The sequence below is a fragment of the Podarcis melisellensis genome (genome assembly GCF_964234715.1).
Source record: "Podarcis melisellensis genome assembly, chromosome: 4".
In the NCBI taxonomy this organism is placed as follows: Eukaryota; Metazoa; Chordata; class Lepidosauria; order Squamata; family Lacertidae; genus Podarcis; species Podarcis melisellensis.
The window spans coordinates 85,610,205-85,621,853 of record NC_138531.1 but is presented as its reverse complement, the minus strand read 5'-3'; positions in this window follow the sequence as shown (position 1 = coordinate 85,621,853).

The following is an 11,649-nucleotide window of genomic DNA, read 5'->3' as shown; positions in this document are numbered from 1 at the left end:
TAAAACAGTTAAAATATTATACAAAGTGTTGCATATAAAATACATTATTTCAGCCAGTTGACACCACTGTTCATTCATAGACATCAGCGCCCTGTGGTCTCAGAGCAGTGGTGTTTTGCTCCATTAATAACCAGCCCTTGTGGATGAGGGAAATTGTGCAAAGTGCAAAACACAGGCAAGCCAGAAAATGATTTTAGATGCAATGCATCTGAGGGTCAAGCCTCTCAGATTTAAATACGAGACTGCTGTGTGCCATTTCTGACATTAAAGCCTGTCTTAATGACATCGTTAATGTTATAGGGTTCATTTGTTTTCATAGTGGCGTCCCATTTATCTGGTGTATCAGGGACATAAAAAGCAGGAAAAGAGTGCCTAGTAAACAGGTTCCTCTGTATGTAGTGAGGATGCCATCTGCAATCAACAATTTCCCATTGCAGCAACAATCCGATAATGATTCATCTTGCAGGAAAGGATGTCCTTGATACTGCCAATCTTGCTCTCTAGCAGGACCTTTTTCAGCCTGAGGGGCACATTCTATCATGGCCAACCTTCCAGTAGCCACATGCCAATGGTGGGTGTGATCAGAGGCACAATTGGTGCCATGGACTGGTTGGGCGCAGAGGAATGGTGGGAGGAACCAGCTGGGGAACTACCAAGGGAAGAAGGCTCAGAGCCCAGGGAGTGGTGGTGGAACAACAGTGAGTGGTCAGAGGGAGAAGAGGGAGAAGGCCGAGAAGAGGAGGTGTCGGAAGCTGAGGAGGTAATAGGGTCTAGTGTGCTGAGAGAGTCTGTGGTAGAGAGAAGTGCAGAATCAGAGGCAGAAGCAGAAGCAGGAAGGTCGAAGGAGGGAAGCCAAGAGGCAGAGATGAGTCAGGCTGGTGGAGATTCACGTGAGTCTCCCCTTCCTGCTGCGACAGGCTCTGCTCCCCATTTGTCTCCCAGAACCAGGAGAGCCATGAAAAGGGTGGAGGGGAGATGGGTGATGTGCAGGTGCAGCCTCTAATTGCTGGGGGCAGGGCGGCCCTGGAGAAGATGGGACATAGACAGCTGTGGGAAGGTGGGGACCTTCCAATTCAGCAACTGCTTCATGGGGGCAAGACGTACCAGGGATGAGTTGCTGCGCTCATTAGCTCCTGTGCAGCTTGTGTGTTTGCTAGTAACGAGTTAACTCCAGCTTGCATGTTGTGATTTACTGTTGCTCATTTCTGCCAAATGGTGAGAGGAACGGGTGTGGCTTTTCTCTTTGTACTTTAGGCTACATTCCAGCCATTCAAAAGTCAGAGGTTTCTACACACTCACACCCAAGTCTCCATCAGCCTTCAGCCAAGCAGGCAACACACAATGTAACACTTCAAACACACATTCCAACAGGGTAGAAGCACTTAAGGTTGTGGAGCAGGATCAGTAAGGAATGTGACCTGAGGAAGGAGGTATGGCCTGGGGAGGGCCCTGGGAGCCAGAGAGAAGGCTTGGGGGCCACATTTTAGTCCTAGGCCTGAAGATCTCCACTCCTGGTTGAAAAAGAGCTTCTGCAGAAGGAGGGAGAGTTATAGAATCACACCAAATCATTCTAAGCCTATCCCTTTGCTCATCCGCCAATAACTTAGATCTAGTAATACTTGACTCTCACTCCCTAATTCCCTAACAATCCCCAGCATGACATTGCATTGGCGTGATAACCAGACTTTCAATGGCCTGCATGCTGGGCACTTGGCTTGATCAACTGGCAATTCAAAGGCTGGATACATATAAACTATTATCCAAAGAGCAGGTTGGTGCATAGCCTGGACCTCTCTTTCCTGCAGCAATAAATGTGCACAAGATGACATTGGCATCACCCTGTTTGGCTGACTGGTGGCTATGAACTTCTCTTGCACGAGACTTCCAACCCAGTCATTTGTCAGCTTGTGAGCATTATATAACACAAAGAGTCTTACTAGTCTTCAAGGAAGAAACACTTCGTTTCTGCAAAGCCCAAGAAAGAATTTCCAAGAAACCGAAGGCACATTGCTATCATTCTTCTTAAGGCTGAACAATACAGTCTCCTGGAACAAATAGCATCCTCCCCCCGCCAACCAGCAGAGGTTTTCAAATCACTAGAGCAAGGCTACCTAAAAAGCAGTCGGGAAAATGAAGCCAAACTCAAGACAGTAGAGTAGACCAGCTGCTAACATACCCTGTCTAGAGATTGCTTCAGGAGGCAAAACAAGACATGAGGAAAACTTAGCATGCTCAGATGCTGTTAATCTTTAGCTGGGCATCACAGGGCATGTGTTTGTGTGAATCCCTCTGCAATACAAAGTATAGAATTTACACACAGGTCCGGCTTTTCAGAAGTTCGCCATGCGAAAATTCACTTACCCAGACATGAGCCAATTCATCTAATTCACAACTTCTGTGGATTGAAACAAAGCCATCTTTTGAAAATCGCGCTCCACCAGATTTTGGAATACAGTTCTCCAGCCAAGTAGAAAAATGCATGTTATTGGGTAAGTGTGCCTAAGAATGAATATATGAAAATAACATGCAAAAGTGCATTATCCCAAGTGGAAATTGCTTTGCCAAAATGTGTGCATTAGGCAAAATTGCATATTGAATTATGTATATTATGAGAAAACTGCACTAACATGCTGATAAATTTTTATGAGGACTTTAAAAAAAAAAGGCAAAGTGAGATGGAAATATGGAGACCCACATTTAAGACTAGGGAACTGAGAAACTTAGAGAAACTGAAACGGACAGATTTGCCCATCCATTCCTGGTGATTAATTTCCTTTCCCCCTTTTCCTCTTTAGCAACACATAAGTGGCCACTCAAGCCCCTGACCCCTCATTTCCTATGTGTTGGCAAGGCATTGCTCTGTTGCCCTGCCAATGAAGTATTTTGAAGAGGTCAAAACTGAAAGAGGGCAAAAGCTATAACATTCCAACAGATTTCAGCAGAGTGATTCATGCAGGCAAGGAGTATAGAATGTAGAAGAGAGGGGAAAGGAAGAGCAGGGTAGGAAATCTTAATGTTCACCACTAGACACTACCTCTTTTGCAGATGAGGGTGCAGTCGAGAGACCTTGTTTCATGAGGGCAGAAGAGTGTTGGACTTCTGTTTCTTAAAAAGCAGGGTCTTCCCTTCCCCACATGCTCAACAGCGGGCAACTTCAAGAGCAGTTTGTGATGCTTTGCGAGAGAGGAGGAGGAGGAGGAGAAAGCTAGACAGAGCGGAAGAAAAATGTGACTTCCTGCTGGATGCTCAGAGCACAGGGAATAATCAGTCCATAGCCCACCCAAATGGAAGGAGTCAATAAGCAGTGGGAAAGAGTAAGAATGAATGGGAGACAAGGAGTTTCATAAAGGGTGTGTGCAATCAATACCAATCCTTTGCACAAGGAAAGCAGGACTGCAGGACAAGGGGAGGTGGTTCAATAGCTGCAATGTATGACAGAATAAAGGGACGCGGGTGGCACTGCGGGTTAAACCACAGAGCCTAGGGCTTGCTGATCAGAAGGTCGGCGGTTTGAATCCCCACGACGGGGTGAGCTCCCGTTGTTCAGTCCCAGCTCCTGCCCACCTAGCAGTATGAAAGCATGCCAGTGCAAGTAGATAAATAGGTACCGCTCCGGCGGGAAGGTAAACGGCGTTTCCATGCGCTGTTCTGGTTCACCAGAAGCGGCTTAGTCATGCTGGCCACATGACCCGGAAGCTGTACGCCGGCTCCCTCAGCCAATAAAGCGAGATGAGCGCCGCAGCCCCAGAGTTGGTCACAACTGGACTTAATGGTCAGGGTTACCTTATGACAGAATAACATTAGATGACTTTGCCATGTGAGAGCCAGGACATTTGTGTGTGTGTGTGTGGAAGCTCCATCAGTGTATATCTATCTGAAGAGGAGGAGGATAGAATAGCTTTAACATAAAGTGGGGGGATGGAGGGGACACCAACCCTATCCCAGAAAGCCCAACAAGTGCAGACATTTTTTGCAGGGTGGGTCCATTTTCCTTCCTGCAGCCAAATTCCAATGATTTTGAGGAAATAAAATGTCCTGTGTCGTGTTCAGAAGTAGAGCACTTAAGTCTGCTTCCCTGGTTTAGCATTTAATTTTAAGGAAATCCGGGACAAATCTTTATCCCAATACTTTACACTGACTGGGAATAAAAAGGATATTTAGGATATTTTATTTCGGGGACATTTGTTTGCTTTTTTTACAGACAGAAAACTGTAGTTGGAGCCAAACTACATGTGACCTTAGCCACGAAGTTCTTTCCTTGAGTGCAAGAAATTTTTCTGCCACCCTCTCCCCACAAATTGTCAATGTGGGGCCCCCTATTCCAGATTCGGACCCTAGTGTTTCGGGGGTGTATCTTTACAGCTGTATCATACCCCTCTGAGCTTGCCATCTGAATTTTTAAAAATAGAAATATGCCATTAATTTCAGGCTCCAAACTTGAATTCAGTCTCCCACATTTCCACATCCGCATGTGAGCTGTTTATTTATTCCTCTATTTATTAAAATGCCTCCTGGAAATTCATTTGCATTTTGGTGTGAATTTCTCCTAACTCAGACGTAGTGCTTGAGTTCTGAATCCTCTTTAGAATCTCTAATGGCTAATAAAAAGCGAACGGATAAAACTGCAGAAATGTAAACACTCTCCTTTGCCTTAGTAGCTGATGACGACTTGGAAGACAGCTTGATGCAAGCCAAGTATTTCATCACCCTCGTTACAAGCCACTGTTGAGACAGGGAGAGGGGAGAAGCAGCGATAAGTGCTGAAAGTCTCGTTCGTCAATCTGAACCCTTGGCAAAGAAGGTAATCCCAGATGTTTTTCTTTAAGATAAGATTCCCTTCACTTAACATGGAGCAGGGGCGGATATATTGCAATGCAAATTCTTGCGATTGAATTGCATCACGCAAATCTGACATCTGAAATGACAATATCTGTACACCAGACAGCGGACATTTCTAGCTATCAGACTGCTATGTCAGTGATCTTAAGATCTCCATATTTGAACAGAGGAATTTAAATGTGCAGCTCCGGCGTGCAAGTCACAATTAGTCAAGACGTTCAACGCACTTTATAGAGATAATGTAGTCCTTTCCCACTACAAATGTTACTTGTTTGTGCTGGCTAACTGAGAGGCGAGGTCCGAGTCCAGTCTGAGGGTGCAGTATGGAGGCAGTCCATAAAAGTTGAAGCTGGATGCAGGGCAGGTAGTCGGGTGAGGTCAGGAGCTCCGGCAGGAAAGCATGATAGGGTTCAGCCAGGAACTGTCAACCAACGAAGTTGCTCCTGCAACTTGGGACTGGGGCTGGCTGGCTTTTATCTGCCCTGAGGCACAGGGCAGCCCCAATCCTCAGGTGACTCACCTCTCCTGGCCTGGAAGTGCGCACTCCTCCTGCAGAAACTTAGTTCCCTCCATCTCTCTCTGCCCTGAGCCTCTGCAGCTCAGGAGAGGCTGGCGGGTTACCAGACCCAGAGGCAACCTCAGCTTCCTCTGACGGGGCTGAGAGTGGAGCACCTGCAGGCAATGGGTCCTCCATCACCTCAGGAGCCAGAGCAGACTCAGCTGGTGCTTGCACCTGAGGATCCAGCACAGGTGAGGACCTTTTAAGCTCAAGCCCCAGCCCCGGCTCAGCTGGTTCTGGAGGCGGGGAATCCTGTGCAGGCTGGGATTCTTCAGGTTCAGCGTCTGAATCCAAATTCCAGACCATCACATTGTTTATAAAAGATGCACAGTACCTGGGGCTGTGGCCTGCTCCCATTGCTCACCAACCAACCCCCCTTAGATCTCACCATTTCTCCCTTGACAAAACCCCACCCCACCCCTTATAACTCACCCCAACCCCCTCCCACTGCATTTCACGAACTCCTACTCTTACAACTTGCAAGAAACCTTGCCCTTAGGTTTCCACTCTGCCCCCTGCTTATACTGCCAACCTCACACCAACAACACCATTTTGGCCTCAGCAGTGAGGAGGAGAGAAGCAGCAGGTGGAGGCCGAGCAGGCCTGTTGCTAAGGAGATGCCACAGCCTATTGTGGCTATTCGTTTACAGCTCACCTGGGCTGCCTGGCCATGTGCCTGCCTGCCTGCATCTCTGCCTTCCATTCCCTCTTCCTTTCTGCATGACAAGCAGATGAGCTTTTTTTGCTACTGGTTCCCACATTTCTGCTTTAGTGCTATTGCTCCAAACTATAAGTTTGTGGAATTCCTTGCAGGGGTATGTCCTGGTCAATGGAATCCTATGAGTGTACAGCTTGAGAGAAGGTCTGTAGCTCAGTGATAGAGTATCTGCTTTGCGTGCAGAAGGTCCCAGGGTCAACATCCAGCATCCCCAGGCAGGGCTGGGATTGCCCCTTGTCTTGAACTCCAAAGAGCCTCTGCCAGTCAATGTAAATCAGGCATGTCCAAAGTCCGTTTTGGGGGCCTCAGCAACTTTGGTCGGCCCTCACGCATGTTCATGTCATCAAATCCGGCCCTCTTTGAAAAAGGTTTGGGCACCTCTTAGCCAGATGGACCAAGGATTATCTACCAAGGTTCAAGATGATGTATTCAAGAAAAGAATTAATTTCACACCGCGGGGACTACCATAGTAGTATCTCTTTATCTCATGCTGAACACAAGGAGAACTAGAGTACTTAGACTTCATAGAAGTGCCAGGGAAGTAAAGTGATTGATGTTCCTCCTGGATTGATTCTGCTAGAACAGTGGTAACCACTGTGGTCTCCTTCAGATACAGCTCCCATCATCCCTGACCTTTGGCTATGTTGGCTGGGTCTGTTGGGGGTTGTAGTCCAAAACCATTTCTCCAGCTTAGTTAATGAATACTTGTGTTGAATTCTATTTTATTTTCTTCCCCTTCATAAATATTTACAATGTTTCCCAAATGTTGGCTTTCCCCATAGATTACAGCGATCTGGCGTGCGCCTGACACATTGATTCAGGATGCTGGATGCTGCAAATCAGAGAGATACTGTGGCAATATCCATGTTGATCATTGCTCAACTAAATTTTCTGGCACTGTGGAAAGTCTCCCATCCAAGTACTAGCCAGGCCAGATCCTGCTTAGCTTCCAAGATCAGATGAGATCAGGTGTGTTCAGGGTAGTAATGCCATACACTGGCACAGTGGTAGGTAATGTTCTTAGTCAAGAAGCCCTCTGTAGTTATTGCAAAAGTGGTTTCTTTGCAAATCGATCCCATTAGGCCCAATGGAAAATTACTTGTCCACCAACCAAAGTTCAGCTCATCACCTTTGAAGAAGACATTCCCAGTCCAGAACAGTGAAGCTGGCAACATTTCCTTTGTATTCACTCAGCCTGTGGGAAAAGTTTGTAGCTGGCAGCTCCCAGCTGATTGCAAGCAGGCGTGAACTATATCTCCATCTCTCATGAGATGCTATCTTGGCTGATTTAACACCTTGTCAGAGTGGAATGGCCAGCTGGATGAAAGCAGTTGTGAATGTAAGACTGAATGGAGGAGGGATCATGGCCACCTTTGTGGAGGCAGTTATTAGACCACTCCTAAAGAAACTCATTGGACCACATTTGACTGCAATGACAGCTAACTAGTTACTGATCTCCATTTTCTGGCCAAGGTGCTCAAGTGGGATGTAGTGGCCTGATGCCAAACATTCCAGGTTGACGCAGAAGATCTGGATTCATTTCAATCCAGCTTCTGACCTGGTTTTGACTAGAGCTCTACGTAAATATAGCACACCAAACTTCTCTTACTGGAAGATTTCCTCTTGACATGAAGAGATGCTGGCCAAACTGAGAACTGAGTTTAGTGGCCATAGCATGCTGATTGATGGTTGTCATTTAAATTTTTATTATTTCCCATGAAAGAGAAAAAAGGCAAAGAAGAAAAAAGCAAACAAAGAATAAACAAAATTAAATTAAAAAGATATAAACATAAAATTACACCTGTGTGTCTTCCCTCCACCTCAATTCAACATTCTTTATATCATAAAACCTTGTTATCACTGCGTCCTATACATGATGCTTCATTCCAACCTAAGATTAATTTCCCCAGTTATACTTTAGAGTCAACTTTACATACTTAGTTGACTGTTGTTGCTGTTGAAGAAGTAATGGAATGGAAAGGAATATCCTGGGAAAGGTTATGACTGGCTGGCTGGAAATCTGAACACAAAATCACTCCATATGGCAATATTGTTTTGCAGGGCTTTTGCATTCTGTTCCATACGTACAGCTGTTTTATGATTAAACTGTTGCAAGTGGTTTTTGGGGCGTGAACATACTTTTAGAATAAATATCTCTATAAATAAAGGCTTGACATTTAATCCACATTTATGTATATTGTTTGCAATTTTACTTTTTTAATTTATGGAAGCCAAAGAGAGAGAGAGAGAAGGACAGAAAATCTATTCGGTTTGATTCATTAATCCGAAAGGGTGTGTTGCTTTTCATTTTCATAATTCAACAGGAATTTTAGTCCAATATCTTTATACATCATAAATACATATCTCTCAGGAAAATAGCTGCAGCCATCACTTTTAGACTTTATAGCTCCAGAGGGCAAAACATAATTCCATTTGTGATAGACTTGCATCTCACAGAAATACATCCTAATGAACCTTGCTGGATGTGAGGCTGAACCATTCAAAGTTAGTTCTATCACTCACAAAGTTTTATTCTAAACACACACAAAAGCCACCTTTAAACAAAACATATTAAACTCACATTTTAATTGTCATTTGATTAACAGTTTCAAAGTACAGTGGTACCTCGGGTTACAAACGCTTCAGGTTACATACGCTTCAGGTTACAGACTCCGCTAACCCAGAAATAGTGCTTCAGGTTAAGAACTTTGCTTCAGAATGAGAACAGAAATTGTGCTCCGGCGGCGCAACAGCAGCAGAAGGCCCCATTAGCTAAAGTGGTGCTTCAGGCTAAGAACAGTTTCAGGTTAAGAACGGACCTCCGGAACAAATTAAGTACTTAACCCGAGGTACCACTGTAGTTCTACAGCAACAACAGTAACAATAAATACAAACAGTGCTATTTTTCTAGAGAAAGAGGTGCTGGAATTCGTTCTCTTAGAATAGCAATGGTGCCCACCTGAGAGGTGCTGGAACTGAGTTCTGGTGAATTCCAGCTGGGGGGGGGGAAGCCCTGGATACAAACATATTAACAACATTCTTCAACATCAACCAACATGGTCAATGGTCAGAGATTATAGGACCTGCAGTCTGGCAACATTTGGAGGGCTAAAATAGTAGACGAAATGTGGAAATATATTGTGTTGAACACAGATGTAGAAAGCCTTTGAAGCAAATAAGTGTTAGTTATTTAGTAACATTTTGTTCCTTCTGGAATGACTGCCATGTGCAAATTGAAATGCTAGCAGCCATGAACAGTAGAGCATTTTCTCAGGCTTTGTATCCTAAAATGCTCCGTATATGTTACCTTGATGCTGCTTCAGTGAGGCCCTCTAAAATTAAACCAGCTATGAATGGTTACCTGTATTCAGATGGAAAAGCAAAGTCTAGGAACTAGGAAGAACTAGGAAGGCAGAGATGTGATCATGGTCCCACCTGCTGATGTGCTAAATTCAACCCAGCACCTTTCAGGAGAGAGTGAATGTCAAAGAAGATGGAGAGTCAGATGTAGAGAGTCCACATTTTTCACCTTGGGAAATCAAGCCACAAGCTTTGCGGAAGGAAAGAGAGATAAGAATTTTAAGCATTCCGTAGTAATTCACCTCGCTTCCTCGAAAAGGTTGACATTGAGAGAAGCCCAGCAGGGTTAGAAGGATGAGATAGAAACAGGGGTAACCAACATGGTTGTTCAGATGCTGCTGGGTCCCATCTCCCATCAGCCCAGTTGGCCCAGCCAATGGTCAAAGTTGATGGCAGTTGCAGTCCAACAACATATGGATGGCACCATGCTGGGTACCTAAGCTGGAAGGAGATGGCACAGGTATTTTGGTTGGGAGTTCTGCAGGGTGGTTAGCCATTTTGGCCGGTCCTTGGGGAGGTGGGGTTATTTGCCAGCAGTGGGTGTGGCCCCTGCCAAAGTTGGGGTCTTGGGAAGGCCAGGAAAAAATACTTCTGGGGAGCCAAGGTGTGTAGCCGCCCTGATGAAAAGTGAGAAGGGAGGGGTGGAATTAATGACCTAAAAGGAGGAGAATTCTGGCCCAGAAATGGAAGCAAGAAGAAATACCAATGAAAGAAGAATGGCAGACAAAATTAATGGACTACGCAGAATTGGATAAAATGACAGGAAGGATTCAAAACCTGCAGGACCAGAGATTTACAGAAGATTGGAAGAAATATACGAACTATTTGAAGAGCAACTGTATCCAACAAATTACGCTAGTAGGACTGCAAGAAGTTTTGTAAGGAGAAATATATGAATTATTGCAAAGAAGAGAAAGAAGAGAGACATTAGTTATGATATTTAAATGTAACAGGGAAAGTAAGAAATGTAAATTAAGTGAAAAGATTGGAAAAATTTCAGATGTGATTGATGGAAGTAAAAAAAATAAGATATAAAAGTATGTTTAATAATTGTTGAAAATGATATGTTAAAAAACTAATAAAAACATATATTAAAAAAATAAATGAAAGGAGGAGAATTCAGATATTAACTATTTCAACCCAGTCCTGTGAACTGAATTCAGAAAGGGCTGCCTAAAGTCAAGGGGCATGCTTAAAATGGCAGTGAGGCTAAACTCCTGGCTAAGCAGTGTAAGTATCAATTTCCTTGTAGTACATCCCATGCCAATAAGGTATGTGTGTATAAATATATCAACCACATGAGGCAGGGAAATCGCACAAGCCTTTCATACCCAGTTGTTGCCCAACCAAGAGGAAGTACTACAATTGGGCTGGAAAGACACACACACACACACACACACACACACTGCCTGTATAGTTACTTTACTCATAGATTTGACCATGGGAGAGTTGCTCCTATACCAATGAACGTGAAAGTCACCACAATCTCTCTGTGTCCAGATTCTTGACCCACAGTAGGTATAATTGACCCACAGTAGGTAAATCAGTCAGGTGCTCATTGGTTCTGTGCAATGCCACAATCTCCCTGCTTTCTGTGGTGTGATCTTAGCTCAGCAGTACATCATCTAATTGCTACAATGGCACCTTGGGGAGGGGGAGTTGCCGCCTGCCTCAGCCCCAACTATGCAGTATAGCTTGCATGGTGAGGCTAGGAGAGAAACTTGATTCAGTTCACATTCAAAGGTGAACCTAACCCAATTCACACTTTCTGAAACAAGTTGCAAACCAAAATACAGCAGTCTTGCAAAATTCGCACTTCTCCGAATTTTTGCAGTGCCATTCTCTGGCTGAGTAATGTGTACAAAAATGCATTTGCAAGGGAAATGTGTGCATGTGAATGCATATACTAGTGCAAAAATGCATTGCACCAGGGAAAGCTTTTAAGTCCCATTTGAATAAATGACTACCTAGAATAGCTGCAAGTAACTTGTCTTGCTGATTTCAGCAGGACATACATGGCTGTGTAGATTGAAAAGGACAACTCTCTAACCTAGAAGACTTTGCAGCAGCTTGCATTAAGTCTCATCCTCCTGGCCTATTACCCTTCGTTTTCTAAATATATCTCGTGAGGAATTTGTACTCTGGAACCTGTCCTAACGCCATTCTTGGCAGG